Source organism: Haliotis asinina, chromosome 13 (assembly GCF_037392515.1).
Source record: "Haliotis asinina isolate JCU_RB_2024 chromosome 13, JCU_Hal_asi_v2, whole genome shotgun sequence".
Lineage (NCBI taxonomy): Eukaryota > Metazoa > Mollusca > Gastropoda > Lepetellida > Haliotidae > Haliotis > Haliotis asinina.
In genome coordinates this window covers 7,311,161-7,322,244 of record NC_090292.1, presented here as the reverse complement: position 1 = coordinate 7,322,244, position 11,084 = coordinate 7,311,161, and the positions used below count along the sequence as shown (strand labels likewise).

The following is an 11,084-nucleotide window of genomic DNA, read 5'->3' as shown; positions in this document are numbered from 1 at the left end:
ATGACTGATGCTGATATATGTGATCAGCAGCTCACAAAATGTTCTTGTTGACTTTATTACATTTTAAATACATGTTACATAGTTTTGCCATGTACCCCTTTATGCATGTATGAAACCAATAAATTAACTATCTAGAATCAATCAGGGCAGTGGGGTGGCCTAGTGGTTAAAACGTTCGCTTGTCACGCCGAGGACCCAGGTTCGATTCCCCACATAAGTACAATGTGTGAAGCCCATTTTCTGGTGTCCCCCGCCGTGATATTCCTGGAATATTGCTAAAAGCGGCGTAAAACTAAACTCACTCACTAGAATCAATCAGAACTATATTTGTACTTACTACATGAACAAAACGACCCATGCAAATACAGAAAATATATCATGTTGATAACATGAAAGAAACTACAAAATCTAGATACAGACAATCTACCACATATTGGTACGCTTGGAGTGAAGAAACACCATGAAAAGTTGACATCACTTTGAATAATTACATTTTGCAATTAATTGCACATGGCATATCTGTAGGGTCATGATTCACTTGTGTATTAAGTTTGGTGAACCTACCATGTATAGTTTTGGTGATACGCTATGGCCAGGTAACCATCAAACATACTTTGCACCAATTCATGTTTCTATGGAAACAACAACAAAAGAAAGTCTAAAAAATTGAAATAGCAAAAGGCACATCCATGGGTTATGATTAAGAGTTTGTGAAGTTTAGTGAACCAGTATGTAAAGTGTTTAAGAGATATTGTCTAGACAAAGTTTCAGGACAGAAGGATGGAATGATGGGCAGGATGGAATGAACACTATGGACCCTGTGGTCTGAATAAAATTTAACATGGAATGTGTTGAGGGAGATGTTCTCTGGATAATTTAGGCCAATTAGTTTATACTATATACATACCCCTGATGTACCCACACATTAAGTTTATATCCATTTACCATACAATGTTATTCAACTGTTAGAGTTGTGCATATATTTTATCCTGAAGAAAATGATGACCAACCGTAAGGTCAGAAAATCTATAAACTGAGCCCATGTGTACTATCCAACCTCTCTAGAGTATAGCATGTAAAGGTCCGTCACAGAAATATATGACCACCAGACAATAATGTACACATCAATCAATATACTGTATTTTAGAAGGGTAACAAGTATCAAAAGCTTTTGTCAATTTTTCAAATGTGTATAGGATGCATATACACAGGCTTTCCATGGGGAGGCATCTGTTGTTTTTATTAATAAAATCACCAAAGACTGAGTTGCTGTGCCGGAGGTATACAAAATTACATTGTCAGCACTTGACTTCACTAACTCAAATGATGATCTGATTGGCCAACACCCTAGACTGAAAGAATGGATTTTTATGTGATTCTGTAAAAATATATTTTCATTCATTTTCAAAATTCGTCTTACCAAGGTTTAGTATGAAAGATGTTTGGAATTCCTCTTATTTTCACGTTTACATTTGTTGCTATTTTATCAAATAATTTGATTGTGCTGACAACTTAAAATTGTATTGCACAGCAACTCAGTCTTCAGTGATTTAATGAAAACCAACAAATGCACCTCCACAGAAGCCTGTGTACATGCCTCCAACACACATCGGTATTATGGACAAAGGGAAGAAATAGTCACGGAAGGGCAGGTCTACAGTACAGCTTCAACTTTGCTCAGCTGCTTTATTTCCCGGCATCTGATGGCCAAAAGCTTGTTCCTGAGGACCTTTGTTACACCATGCAATTCAAAACAACTTAAGGAAGTGTACACAATAAACCACACAAATTTACACCTGAAAATGCAGTTTCTAAATCTACTAAAGTTATTCAGGTTCTACCAAATCAAAATGCTGAATTTAACAAACCAATTATCCCGTTCACAGGGTATGGGTTGAGGCAGGGATATTGTAATCTGATGTCAGGGACTTGTTAGACATATCTTCTTTAGAGAAGAATATGCCCAACAAGTACCTGGCACAGCTGGAGCCATCCTTCCGCCCATCTGGACTGGAAGGATCTATCAGCTACAACTCATAAACACCACCGAGTAAACAGTTAAGACATAAAATTGTTTTCAACTTTTCTTTCTGGTTTTTCCTGTAACAGTAACAAATAAACTAACATCTGATTCCTGATTCTCAATTACCCTCAAAATTAGCTAAGATACATAGCGTTCACTACAGGAACGCTATGCCGCACCTCCATAGGCCCCAATGGTGGAAATCATTTGTCGCACTTTCGTGCACTCGTTACGACTATTGCGCACGAAAAACTTGCGTGAATGGCTTCTTTGAACTTATACCTACATGTGCATCCTAGTTTCGTTATTACAAAATAAATATTTCCAAGCCATCAAAAATTTCAGTCGATCACTCGCATGTGAGTGGCGTCATTGTGAATCACGTGACGCGTTCCAACCCTAAAATAGTAACACGTGTTGTACACCTCGCTGTTTGTTTACAACAAATTTTCATACAATCTTAAAAAATTAAAAGGATTTTGTGGAGACTTTCGATTGACTGATCCTGCTCTTTCTTACTTAGTAAAATCGTTTCCATAACAACCAAGAAAAATAAAAAGGCAAAAAATCTGCAAATAGCAAAAGGCACCACTTTAGACTGATCCTTATTTATTCCAATTTATGCTGAAAAGTAACAACCGTTTTAGGGCTATGTACATGTACAATTTCATTTACTCATCATTGTTAAAGTTCTCAAGATAAGTCAATAAAATTTGCACCTGAAACAACAAACACTGTTTTGCTACTTGTTTGCTAATGTGGAAAAGAAGAGATGTGCAGCAAGGATTGAAGCTGGGTGCTTGAAACCAAGCACAACATGGAAATGTTACAAGTGATATTCAAGGCAGTAGAAATGTGAACTGTGGAATGTTAACGGTTTAGTTTTTTTTTAAAACCATAAATGGAATTTAGAGATAATTATTTCGATAACTCAATAATTATTTAGTTCCTACATTCAATATGTCTTAATAGTAATCTATGTTTTGTAGCCAAACTTTTAGGAGTAGTACAGAAACAGCAATGATCCAATATAGTGAATATTGTAGAAAGCATTGAAAACTCCAGAGCAATTACTTTCAAAACAGTTGTTGAAAGGGCTGGGTGGTCAGTCAGTCTTGATTGGGAACGAAAGTCTCAACACAATCCTTTTTACTTATCTAAAAATGTATGAAAATTTGTTACAAACAAGCACCGAGGTCTGGAACAGGTGTGTTACTATTTTAGGGAGGGAATCCCTTTGCGTCACGTAATTTAAAATGGCGCCGCTCCTGCGATCGATCGACTGAGATGTTTGATGGCTTGCAAATATTCATTTATTAATATTATGATAACGAAACTAGGGCTTATATGTAGGTATAAGTATAAAGAAGCCATTCATATAAGTTTTTCGTGCGCAGTAGTCGTAACGAGTGCGCGAAAGTGCGACAAGGGATTTCCACCATTGGGGCCAATGGAGGTGCGGCATAGCGTTCCTGTAGTGAACGCTATGTACCTTAGCTACCTCAAAATTTGTTTCTTCGTCTTCGCTGGTCTCCGTTTCTGAGCTGAATGGGAACTCAAGGAGACCATCCATCTCCTCCAGGACCCTCTCTTCAGATCTTTTCAAGGTCTCAGCATTCACCTGACGAGCTTTCAGGAGGGCAGCCTTCTTACGTGCAACTCGCACACTTTCTTGAACTGGGAATTATTTATTCATCAGTAAATCACATTAAATGCATTTTGGTCATCTGAAATAGAAGTAATTTTATGTCAAATACAGTCCATTAATTCTACATTCTATTTATTGATTTGTAGTCACAATTATGTTAATGATGAACTTTTCTAGAAAATAGATAACAATAGTACTTTGTAAGATAACCTTTTCAATTTAAAAGGCAAAACTTAAAAAAATGTGAACAATATTTACAGTATACCTAAACAACTGAAGTTGAGATTGTTGATATTCACTATTGTTCAGCTATTGTTGTTTCCATTAACAAATCCTGGCATCACCTGTTATCTATATTAAATTATATCTAATAAGTCAGTCAGTGTCAAACAATGTCAAATTCTTAATTCCATCTTACCTGGTTTGGAAGTTATTGTGGTAGTTTTCACTTTCTTTCGTCTTGCAGTCCTGTTCTCAAGCACAAATTCATAACAATTTTGAAAATTATTCTTTTCATTTCAATTAAAAAATAATACCTATTATTCCAACTCAAATATTTGATCCTTGCAATCATCGTTCCATCAGAAAGAACCAAACTATACATTACTGCTTAGGGACCGGTCATAAGTTATCACGTTGTGGGGGTGGGGTGAGGATTTTCAGGGGGTCAATCATTTTACCCACAGAATGTGGGTGTGTGTGGGTGTCAGTTGTTTTGTACAACTTTGTATTTTTGAACGTAGCTGTTCCCCTCCACATTGAGTGTCCTTTGGTCATCTGAGATAGACAAAATTTTCTGTCAAATACAATCCATTAATTCTACAATCTATGAATAATTCCTTCTTTACTTCCTTCCAAATTTCATTTTAATTTGTGTATGTGACCTAGATCGGTACGTATGAAGTTAGAAGTTTTGTTGTAATTTAAAAGAACTGTATAAGTCACTAGTAAAGCATTTAGTTGTAGTACCCAGCTGACTTGTTGCTCGCTGGACGCTGATTTGTGATCTTTGCTCTACGCACATGACGACCACCACAAAATACTTAAAACGTAACGAAAATCTACAACTTTAGTGGAAGGTCAGCGGTGTAGAGTTTTCCAGAACACTTAACCTGCACCCGATCACAAGGCTTGTATTCCCAGGCTTTTTTTGGGGGGTATACAAATTGTGTGTCAATTGGACACTGAACGCCGATTCCTCCACCCAGAACAAGGCTACAAACTTGCATGAAGATATGTCGAAATAGTCGTAGTATGATATCGCAGAGTTCAGGTTTAGAAACGGTAAAATCCAGTCAAACTAACCGTTTTAACCGAAGTCGGAAGGAATGGTTGTTGTATTTTAGAAAACAATATAACAGTTATTTTTTAACAGCTAGATATTTTCAAAAGGCAAAGTAGGAATCACGTTTAAGAAATCACTCAAAACTCACAAAGGTTTCGAAAGGGGATAATTTTTTTCTCATGGTATAAAGTTTGCAGAAAGTTCCTTACATCGCTTCGCTTTGGTACCATGGAAAATGATATGCCAGCGGTGCCTACGACAAAGCAAGGAACTTTGCCACTTCCGGCCGCATTGTTGGTCGTCGGCAATTTCGTGGCTAACGATTTAGTACAGTTCTAACATTCGCATAGATAACCCGGCAGTGCCATTTTTCAGTTACTTACCGTGAATTTTGGACAATAAAGGAGATAAACAGGCCAAAATGACTGAGAGGGCAGAAGTGACAAAATGTGAAAAAAGAAAACAAGGCTCGTACAAGAAACATAAGTTCGACGAAACTCTGACTCCTAGAACAACTTTATGGAGAAAAATGAGAGAAAGTGCCCAAGAAGAAAGCAAGCAATCAAACGCCAATGGTGAACTTCACAATCAACAACCCGATTGCACGGAAGAGTATGAACACGGCGTTAATGGTTCATAAAATTAGGAATTAGTTAATTGCGCCTCGTTTCTAATGTTATTTGAGTTAACTAGACGGAAAGTTTTATTCCAAAACATAGTTGAAGGACTGCAAAGAATAAACCATTTAACTTTTACTACCATAAACTGAAAGTAAAATTAATTGAATAATAGTCTAAATTAAGTTGAATGTGGTTAGTTATTAATTTTGGTAAGAAAATTGTCTTTGTCATCACAGTATCTAAATTTAGTTTACAAAATTTTCATGTTATTTTATTTATGTTTATATGAAGTAAAGGACCAAAGCAGCCCTGTATCTGAAGACATTATTCAAGTAGATTATAATGAAATTGAAGATGCAATTCAAGCAGAGGGAAAGTTTGCTGATGACGAAGAAAGCTCATCAGAGATTGAAGACAGTGATGAAGAAAGATTTATTGGTCTTAACCGAACTTCATTGCATAATTCCATGTTTCTGCAGAACTAGTTTGAAAACATTTAACAACTTCTTCTAAGGTATGTCATCACCTGTACAGCTGCACAACTTGTGTAGTTTTTGCAACACTTACCATGGGAAAGCAAGTGAGCCAACCTGGAAGAAATGCCAGGAAAGTGAACAGCCATCCTTCATATACATACCAATGATAATGATGATATAATGATAAGTCAATTACAGGCACTATTTTCAGGTCAGAGACAAGATAGATAGTAACCAAGTTTATTCAAGGTTTGGACAGACCTGAAAGTATGGCGCCTTGAAAAGATTTTTAATATCTAATGTTAGAAATATGTAATATGTCTTAAAAAGCCTTGAAAAATAGTAATCATTGTATTTCATATGAAACTTGAATAACACTGTTGCTTTAGTAACAGTGGTCAGATTTCAATTGCCATTTCTCAAATTCTTGGATATAATAGATGAATCAATTACCAAAGCAAAGCTTTTTTTTAGCTGTCAATATAATTGTTAGGAAACAAATAATTGAATGGCCCCTTTAATGTTGGACAATTGTTGTGTGATGGAAATTTATATCAATTCGCTTTGACTTTAATTTTAAGTGTTGTAGTCTGTATGAATGCATTTTTTAATTATTTTATTTATTGTGCATGGGTTCGTTTTGGGTCCTTTGTCATTTAAACAGCGTTCTGGTATTCAGGGTATTTTTTTAGTGTGGCAGTGTTCCATTATGTAACCCCATTTGCAACATCAAACATAGTGTGTGTCATAAGTTAAGCATTTAATCTTTCTTACAATAGGTTTAAAGAAGTCAGACTTACTTCATGAAGGAGGAAGGGTGAAGGATAATCCATCAGCAATTGAAGATATCTTCGATGGGAAAATTTACAAAAACATCTTTGTGGATAACTTCAAGGGAACGAAAAAAGGAAGAAAAGAGACAGAAATTCATATATCTCTTCAACTCAACACAGATGGAGAGCCTCTGTTCAGATCATCGACTTACAGTGCTTGGCCTCTGTATCTAACATTTAATGAACTGAACCCAAAATTAAGGTAACCTTTCTTAATTTCATTGTTACTTTAAAGTTTCAACAGATGGAACTGGTGAAAGTATGTATTAATATGAGGTCTTATTTTTAGTGAAATTCTCATAAGACTTGATAGGAAGATAAAGGAGTATATGACGATGGGTCATGCAAAACAAATTTTGGTATGCAATTATTGATTGCTGGGGGTTTATTTATTTATTTTGTTTTGTTGAGAAAATCACAAAACTTTGTAAAAATTCTGTCTTGAGTTCATTCTGGAGCATTTCCCTTGCTTTTGATCAGATTCTCATTAAATGTGGAAGGAAAAGGATGGAACATGTGATGATGTTGAGGATGACGGATTTTGTGTAATAACTCCAGTAAATACAAGTTGCATCATGTGTGGTTAGTTTAAGAATTGGTTAAGAATTTGATTTTTGTGATAATTCTATCATGGATAGATTAAGTTCAATTTGATTCGTTTAAATGTTTTTATATTCATATACATCCAAATGCCAACTTGCTGATTAAAACATTGAAGAGTTAACGTAGATCTGCTTTGATAAATATCTGACAATGTTTTCAGGTACTCCGCTGAATGCAAACTGTGCTGGCCTCTGGTATGGCATCAACAAGCCTACAATGTCAATCTTTCTGCAGCCTCTTGTTGAAGAACTGAAGTCCTTGTATGAAAAAGGTTTGTTTGTTGTGCATCTGTTTTTAAATGGCTTGATAAATTCAATTTCTCATTCTGGACAGAAGTTCATGAACAATAGCATATAAATATGTTTGAAATATCTAGCAGTTATTACCAATTTTTGCAGCATTATTTACAGTTCTTTCTTTTTTCTCTTAGGTATTGATGTTGTGCTGGAGGGCAGATCATTGCTGTTACGAGCAGTTCTTCATAGTGCTGTGTGTGATGCTCCTGCAAGATGTGTGGTCCAAAACTTTGTACAGTTTAATGTGCAAACAAACATGAAAAATGTTACATTGGACACTTCACATCAATACTTAATGAAAGATAACAAAGACTTTCTCCACCAATCTAATCACAAAAATGCCTAGGTGCCTTGAAGAATTGGAAGGCTTCAGAGTTTAGGTCCTTTCCTTTGTTTTATTCTGTTCGCTGCCTGTATCAGATTTTACCAGATGAATATCTCACACACTATCTCCGTTTGGTTGAAACTATATTTATTCTTTTACGAAGGTCAATTTCCCACAAACAGCTTTCAAGAGAAGAGCTAAGGTTCTTGTTGCCAAGTTTTGTGCATCTGTTGATTTCTTATAGTCAGAAAGAAATATAACGTCCATTATGCATGCACTCCTCCACTTAGTTCTGAGAGTTGAAGATCTTGGACCCTTATGGCGTCACTCCTGCTTTTTCTATGAATATTTAAATGGGGACTTGCGATCATTGTTTCATGGTACACAGAAAGTAGAACTTCAAATTTCAGTGGCAGTAGTAATACATCAAAAGCTACCTCAATTATGTGCCCTCTTCCCAAAATTGTCTGAAGCTGAATATATTTATCTTTCCTTAAGGGGAAAACATCACAGAAAAAACGTCACTTGGATAAAGGATAACATGTTTGCTGTAAACCCAATTAAACCTTGTAACTTGTCTGTTAACATTCAAAATTTGGTTGATGAATTATTAATGCACCAATAACAAGGTCAGCACAGTTTTACCGCTACTGATGCAATGGTATTATGTTTCATTCAAAAATGTACAAAAATGTAACGAGGAGGAACAGCTACTCAATTCAGTACATTGGAATGGATCAAAAACGTTACCTTGGTCAGATTCAGTACCACCTTGTGTTATTCACTGAGAACAGTTCAGTGTATTGTGCCTTAGTCAAAAGATTTATCAAGGAACATAAGTGTCATTTACATGTACCAGCTCATTTTGTTGAAGTGGAAACTGGAACCTTGTTTGATCTCATACCTGTTGAGAATATGCGTGTGTGTTCATTTTTCAGGGTAGTGTGAAATTTGTAGCACTAATGCAAAATATAAGAGAGAAAGATTAGATTTTGTTTCTTTACTGTGATAGAAGTTATGGTGCTTTTTTACACATGCATATACATGTGTAAGAAGTAACATTACTCTGTTCATTATAATACTGTAAGACGTGTTTATGCATTCTTTTACACTCTGTGATGTCTTTTGTTCTGTAATTGAATCCATTACATTACTGTAAACATTATACCTCACATTCCTTCAAGATTTCTCAGATTTATTTTGGAAGTACATGAATATAGATGTTTCACTGTTTCTTCCCTCATCATGTTCAGAGTTAAAAATGCACGGACTAAACTTTTGAGTCATTCATCATTTTAGGTTGTTTTCCTGTACAAGTTAGTCTTGTTTCTCAATTGTGTACATAATTATTTGAAATAAGTGGGTTTGTTTAACCTATATTAGTTTTAAAAATTATTACAATAAGCTATTAAAATGACTATTGATAATGAGTGCAAGCTTTAAACAGAACAGATCTTGTTTTTGTATGAGCTGTTAAGTTAGACTCCAATCTCTTTTAGGTCTAGAAAGTACCAATATAGCACCCTCTTAGTTGTTACGGAAAAAATAAGTTTTTGCAGCACCCGTCCAAGTACCCAAGGCAATGGTTGTGGCTAAAACCAACCATTTGCAGTGCCCCTATTTTTTTTTGTTTTAACCAAACTTCTGGAAGCACCCTTCGAAGTCCCCATGGTATTTGTTTGTTTCTAATGAGCACCATTTGGTGCACCCCTGTCTTTTAACCATTTTAACCAAAGTGTAAGAAGCGCCCCTGGAAGCCCCAATGCTATTTGTTAAATTTAGTGGGTACCATTTGAAGCGCCCTCAGGTTTTAACTAAAGTTTAGGAAGCGCTCCAGGAAGCCCCCAAGCCACTTATATAATTCTTGTGAGTGCCATTCGAAGCGCCCCACCTTTTTATGCCATGAATCTGTAGTGCCCTTTGGAGTTCCATTTTGGGCACCCCACCCCAATTGGAGCCTCATTTTCAGTGCCCTTTTAGGCGCCCCACTACGATGTAGTGGGGCGCCTCAAGTGTGTAAGGGTTATCATCACTTCTTAAAAGGGCACTGGTGCGGAGCGATTTCAGTGAACTTGTGGTTTCTTTTGTTATCGTTTTTCTCCCGTGAGTACCTGGATGATATCCCAGAATTCATGACTGGTTCGTGATCTCTGCTGCGCCTCCCATATGCGCAATATTTATACTTTATGTTTAGACTGATCAACAAAGATGAAGTCATTTTACTTCGTTGTTATGAAAACAAATCAAACACCTTGAAGGTTACTCATCTGCCAGTGATATAAAAAAATGTTAGGACTGAAAAATAATGAAGCTAGTGCAGCCCCGGTGGATAAGTGATCAAACTGAGTACTTTGTGTTACAAGCATGAAATTTGGCATGGTTGTAGCTTATAACAGTCTTATGAAATAAAGACTGAGAGGCCTCTCGGATGTTTTATATTTTCCATGAGTTGGGGGAAGTGGGAAAAAAAAAAATTTCTACTATTTTTGTCAGAACTTTTTCAAAAATTCTCCACTGCTCATAAATCATCTTGTAGGATATTCATAGCTGATCGTGTTTCTATCTTTAATGGTTAGGTGTGTGGAATCCAGTTTATGTTAAAACTACTCGAAAATGGGACTTTTGATAGCCATTTTTCAAAATGGCCACCACATATACATCAGTGAAATACGCATTTGATCATTATATGATGGAACCTTATTTCATCATTTCCTAACATATTCTAAATGGCATTTTTCATTTGGGAGTTGTGGAAAGGTGCTTTTTCCAGAAAAAATCAATTTAACCTATACAAACATCAAAAACACGATGATTGTAAGGACAGCTGAAAGTTATCTGAGGGAATATCTCATCAAATTTACTTAGATGTAAAGTATGAGTTTGGTAGACTTTGGATCAACTATAAAATCACACTGAAATCAACACAAAAATGTTTGATTGCAACATCAGTGCAAAAATGCAGTGGCAGGTTACTT

The 11,084-nt window shown here is 35.9% G+C and overlaps 1 pseudogene; it reads left to right on the top strand.

The window, feature by feature from the left end:
* The first annotated feature begins 5,377 nt into the window (after positions 1-5,377).
* LOC137260397 (uncharacterized) lies at positions 5,378-9,614 on the top strand (annotated as a pseudogene).
* Positions 9,615-11,084: the final 1,470 nt, after the last annotated feature.